Below are 5,863 nucleotides of genomic sequence, written 5' to 3'. Positions count from 1 at the left end.
ACACACACACACACACACACACACACACACACACACACACACACACATCCTCTGTGTTCAAATTGCAATCATTTTGTGAAATAAATAAAAAGGAATCATGTGTATGAATTTGGTGAACGAGAGTTTTCTAACATAAATGAATTAAAACCTTTTCTAAGACAACAAAATATTCTTTTGAATTCACCTAACATGAGAGCTTTTCCTTTGGAGTTTGTTTTATTTTCTTAAAAAAATTTAAAACCTTACCCTTTGTCTTAATATCATTTCTAAAGCAGAAGAATGTCAAGGGCTAGATAGTTGGGGTTAAGTGACTTGCCTAGGGTCATGCAGCAGACTCTAGGCCTGGTGCTCAATCCACTGTGCTACCTAGCTGCCCTAGGTTTGTTTTAAAACCAGAACACACACTGAGAGTTGTTATTCCAGGGACATAGGTCTAAGAGAGTGATGGGCCAACCTTTTAAAGAGGGGGCCAAAGGAAAGGAAATTCTCATCTGTCAGTCTGTTTCTAAGGAAACTCTTTCAAAGTTTCATTGTATTGTATTCGTCAGATTAGGAATAATGTCATGCTGCCAGATAGAACATTTCAGTCGCCCCCCCACCCCAATCTGGCCTGCAGGCTGTAATTTGCCCATCACTGGTCTAAGAGGTTTTGTTTTCAAATCCTGTCACGTTTTAGCTGTATAAGTCTGGGAAGGTGACATAAACTGCTTCAGTTTCCTCATCTGTAAAATAGGGATATCAATATTACCTGCCTTCCAGTGTTGTTTGGAGGATAAAATTAAAGTGTTTTAAAAGTTTTAAAATGCCATATAAATGCTAGCCATGTATTTATTAATTTGCTGGTTGTGATAGAAGTGGGAGTTCTGGGCTTGTGCTTTCATTTGGTGAAAAGCTCTCCACTGAGTCAGTTCCACAATTCATCTGTAACTTCGAAAACTGTCAGGGAAAGCTGTCAGCCTTTGGGTGATATGCCTGGGATCATACAGTTGTATCAGAAGCCTGACTCAAAGATAGTGTGGCTTTTGATCCTAAGGCTTGCTCTTCATCCACTATGTATATAGAAGGACAAAAGCTTTTAGGCAGCAGGATGACATGGCTTTTTGAGTAAAGATCTATGATCCAAAATAACATCCTTAATATCACATCCATATTGAACAGTTAGCATAGTGTAGTGATGATAAAAGTTGACTTACTCCATCATTATGACTATCTATCTATCTATCTATCTATCTATCTATCTATCTATCTATCTATCTATCTATCTATCTATCTATCCATCCACCCACCTATCCATCCATCCATCCATCCATCCATCCATCCATCCATCTATCCATCCATCTATCTATCTATTCATCCGTCCATTCATCTATTATCCATCCATCTATCTATCCATCTATCTCTCTATGTATCTATCTAATCTATGTATAAATGTATGTACGATATATGTATCTATCTATTATCTATCAATCAGTCTGTCCATCCACCCATCCATCCATTCATTCATTCATCTATGCATCTATCTATCTATCTATCTATCTATCTATCTATCTATCTATCTATCTATCTGTCTCTGTCTGTCTGTCTATCCATCCATCTCTCTCTGCATGTGTCTATCTAATCTATGTATATATGTATGTATCATCTATGTATCCATCTATTTATTATCTCTCACTCAATCTATCCATCTATCTATCCATCCATATTTCTCTATAAGTATGTATCTAATCTATGTATGTATGTATGTATCTATCTATTATCAATCAATCTATCCATCCATCCACCCACCCATTCATCTATCTATCTATCTATCTATCTATCTATCTATCTATCTATCTATCTATCTATCTCTACCTCTCTATCTACACATGTATTATAAGCCATTTTTAATCTCTTAGAACAAATATATATAATGTATATATATTATATTAGTATACATATATATAAATATATAGCACAGAATATTTTAAATCATGTAATTGCATAATGTAAATCTATAAACATATATTAATGATTATATAAAATTGTGATATAAAGTGATAATATATAATATATATTAGAGACCAAGTGATTATATATAATCATGTATTGAAATAAATAGGACAAATAATTAAACATAATCATCAATGTGTATTATATATACATATACATACAAGTATACAGGCTAAGTGATTATATATAATCATATAAAAAGGTCACGTGATTACATAGAATCATAGATGTACATATACACATACATACATATGAATACAGAGGCCAAGTGATTATATGTAATCATTTGGCTTTTTTGAACCTCATTTTCCTCCTTTATAAAGTTAAGGAGGTGGACTGGATGATCTCTAAGATCTATTAACATTCTCCTGTGTTATATTGAAACTCTGAAAATTAATTTTCAGGTTTGTTTGTTTTTTATTTGAGTAAGCGAATTCATGAGAACAAGGAACTTCTGTTGAGGATGTCCTTCAAGTGGGCAGATTTGCAGTTGCTCAGCAGCATCTTCATTTTGGAGAGAATGGCCTGAATCCCTGAGAGGTTAAAGGACTTAGTCTGGGTTGCATAGTTCATAGATGTCAAAGGGAGGACTTAAACACAGTTCTTTCCTGGCATTACTCCTTATGTTATGTGCCTTTCCTTCAGATGAATGACATTAGAGGTAATGGTAGTACTGCATGGAGATAGATTACTAGGAAGAGGAGTAAGATATGCAAAAAAGCTAGGAGCTCTTTAAAAGAAAGGTACTTTGTAAATAATAGCAGATGCCATTTACTGCCTTTTGATAAAAAATTGCATATATCTTTTGATATGGACCTCAACAAGTTTTCCAAATCTCATGGAATTTGAAGTTTGGAAGAAACTATTTAATCATATTTTCAAGTATAGGCTCCATTTTTCTAGGGAAAGACAGAGTTTTACAGAAACAAAGTCAAATATATAAAATTCAAGATTTTAAAATTTGGTTGCAAGACTTGCAAGATTTAATCTTATGCAGTGGGAATAATTTAGTACTTCTTTATGTGGCCATGTGTTATCATAAAAGAAACAGACAAAACTTCATATTTTAGAGTAATTAATATATCTGTAGAACAGAAGCATTTACACATTTTAAGAATTTCCTATCCTTGCTTACAAATGCAAATTTTTACATACAAAACTCTTTAGACAGTCCGAAAAGATGGCGAATTCTGCCTCAGTCACTAAATGTACACCACTAAGCAAATTACTTAACTTCTCTGTTTCTCAATTTCCTTATCTGCAAAATAAGTGTGATGGACTTCATGGCCTCCAAGGTCCCTTCCTATGCTAAACCTATGGTCTACAAAAGGCTGAATTTTTTAATAGAGCATTTAGTGAAATGAAAATCTCAGTGATGTTAGAGAACGTGCAAAATGAACATGGGTGCTCTCAGGCTAGTTTTAAAGATTAAAATTTTACATATTTTAAAAATTAAGGACTGGAAAGTCTCTTCACAGTGCAAGCAGTATCAAATGTGGCTGGAAATACAAATTATATTGTTCATGCAGTAGGTTCTAACAATGAAATATTTCTTGTTAGAATCAAAATTAGCATGTAGACTTCCTATGACAGCCTATTGTATTTAAGAAGAATATATGTGCTTTGAAATGATACTTTCTTTGTTAAGGTGCCAGTTCCTTTGGTATGTGTTTCCTTTTGTCACCTGGGGCAGTTTTTCCAACACATAACACATGTGATGGTTTTTTTTTCTGTATTTGGAATAATCAGCTTTTCCCTGTGCTCATTAAGCAAAAAACTGCAGCCAAGGTATTAGCACAATGCAAGGTATTAACAGTGCCCAATCTCTACCAAATACCAAGTTCCTTTTGTCTATTACCTAATTAACATACTTTAATGAGTTCACCAAGTTTAATGAATACCTCATGTTAAACTCAGCACTTTCTACCACCTAGATTAATCTGACACCTGATCTAACATCTGACTAGATAGTATGAATAATTCATGAATATAGTATTTCTCCTATAGAACATAAATGGAGCTGGGAAATTTTAATATAGAAGGCGTTCTTAAAGGTTTGCTATACACACAATTGAATATGGTGTAAGTCTTTCCCCAAATCTCTCAGAATGTACTACTTAATAATAGCTTACAAGAAACAATATAATTTATGTAAATATATTATAGCCCTGAGCAGGCTAATGATTTTTAAAACAGTGAACTGTTAAATGCTAAGCCTCACTGCTTATAGGCCCATTACTTTGACACCATGTTATATTGGATTGGCCTGCAAAAGTGATTTTTCTAGTTTTATGAAATGAACTTTTCCAACATGAAAAACAGGATGATCTTCCTGGACTCCGAAAGCTGGAAAGAATATATTTAAGACATTTGGATTAATTGTTATTCTAGATCTTGTGATACACATATAATAATGTTGATTTGATTTGATTTGGACTTTTGGATATGAAAAATATAAAAAAAAATTTTTTTCAATATCCCAAGTTATTTCTGATAGGTCAGGTTCTGTATCCTCATTCTCCTTTTTTTTGATCCTATGTGACATACATGATTTATTCAGTATCAGTTCAGTAAAATAATACTTATTGTTATTGTCTCTGTAAAAAATCAGAGTGCTTTAAATTTGTAGAAAGTGGAGCTCACAGAGACAATTTAACGTATCTATATATACATATGATCTGAGATGTTATGTTGGGGATAAGGTAATATTATTGATTAATGTGAGCTATTACTATAAGGTAATGTGTTAAACAGACATCACACAATTTTTGCATCTATATTGTCATCATCTTCTTTGGAAGACTAGATACATGTTTCCATATATAAGAACATTATCATTCTATAATGAGAACATGACTTGAAAGAATTTTGGAACTGCCTTTAGAACCTGAAGCAGATCTTTTTGCCTCTCCTGAATGATGGTAAATATTTATCCCTTAGCGTATATTTAAATTTCTGGAAGGAGCCAAAAAACAGTCATGTCTGGTGAATAAGACTGATGATACCACTTCTGTTTTGTTTGTTTCTGTTAGGGGGGGGGAAAGGCTGACTGTAGAGTAATCATACTTTTTTCTTGTCTGAGTTGAAATTATCTTTGAGGATTATTCCAAAAGAGGAATTCCAAAAATGCTTTTAGCAGTAGCAGCATTGTTGTGCTGAGTGAATAGTCTTCCAACATTCCTACTTGGACAACACTCATTTGGATGCATATGTTATGCCATGTTTGTTAAAAATAAGTCTCATTATTTATAGATACATGTGTATTCCATTTTATACATCACTATGAAGACCAATGATTGTAAGAATTTAACAGATCAGAATGAAGAACTAGAAAGCATGTTTAGGAAAAGGAATGCCATGTTTATTTATTTGGACCCAAGAGGAAAAAGGAGTTAGGAAAACTGAAAATTTTCCCTCCCAAAATATGTTTTTATAATGTGGAGAATTTGGCAAATGCATTAAAAATACATTATACTCATTAGTATAGTCAGGTGATGATAACCTTGTTCTTTTGAAATCTGTTAGACAGATACTATTTCAGTTTTGTTTTTTGATTCAATAATTTTATTTTGTTCTTAGATTCAATAATTCTGTTCCATGTGTTTTTGTCTGACAAGAAAAAAAATCATTTGTAAAGAATACCCAACAAAGGCAGATCTATTCTGAGCATGTCAGGGAGCCAATATCATCACTAAAAACAAAATCTACTTTAAGAAACTGATTAAAAACAAGCAAATAAACTCTTAATATCTCCTATTTCATTAGAATGTAGAATAAAAATTAAAGTGTCTTAAATCCAAAACAAGAATTTTATTTTTCAGCATGCATTTGGTGTTCCTTTTTTTCCCCAGCCATTGGGGGTTTATTGCTTAAG

Source organism: Gracilinanus agilis, chromosome 3 (assembly GCF_016433145.1).
Source record: "Gracilinanus agilis isolate LMUSP501 chromosome 3, AgileGrace, whole genome shotgun sequence".
Classification (NCBI taxonomy): domain Eukaryota; kingdom Metazoa; phylum Chordata; class Mammalia; order Didelphimorphia; family Didelphidae; genus Gracilinanus; species Gracilinanus agilis.
This window is presented reverse-complemented; position numbering follows the sequence as displayed.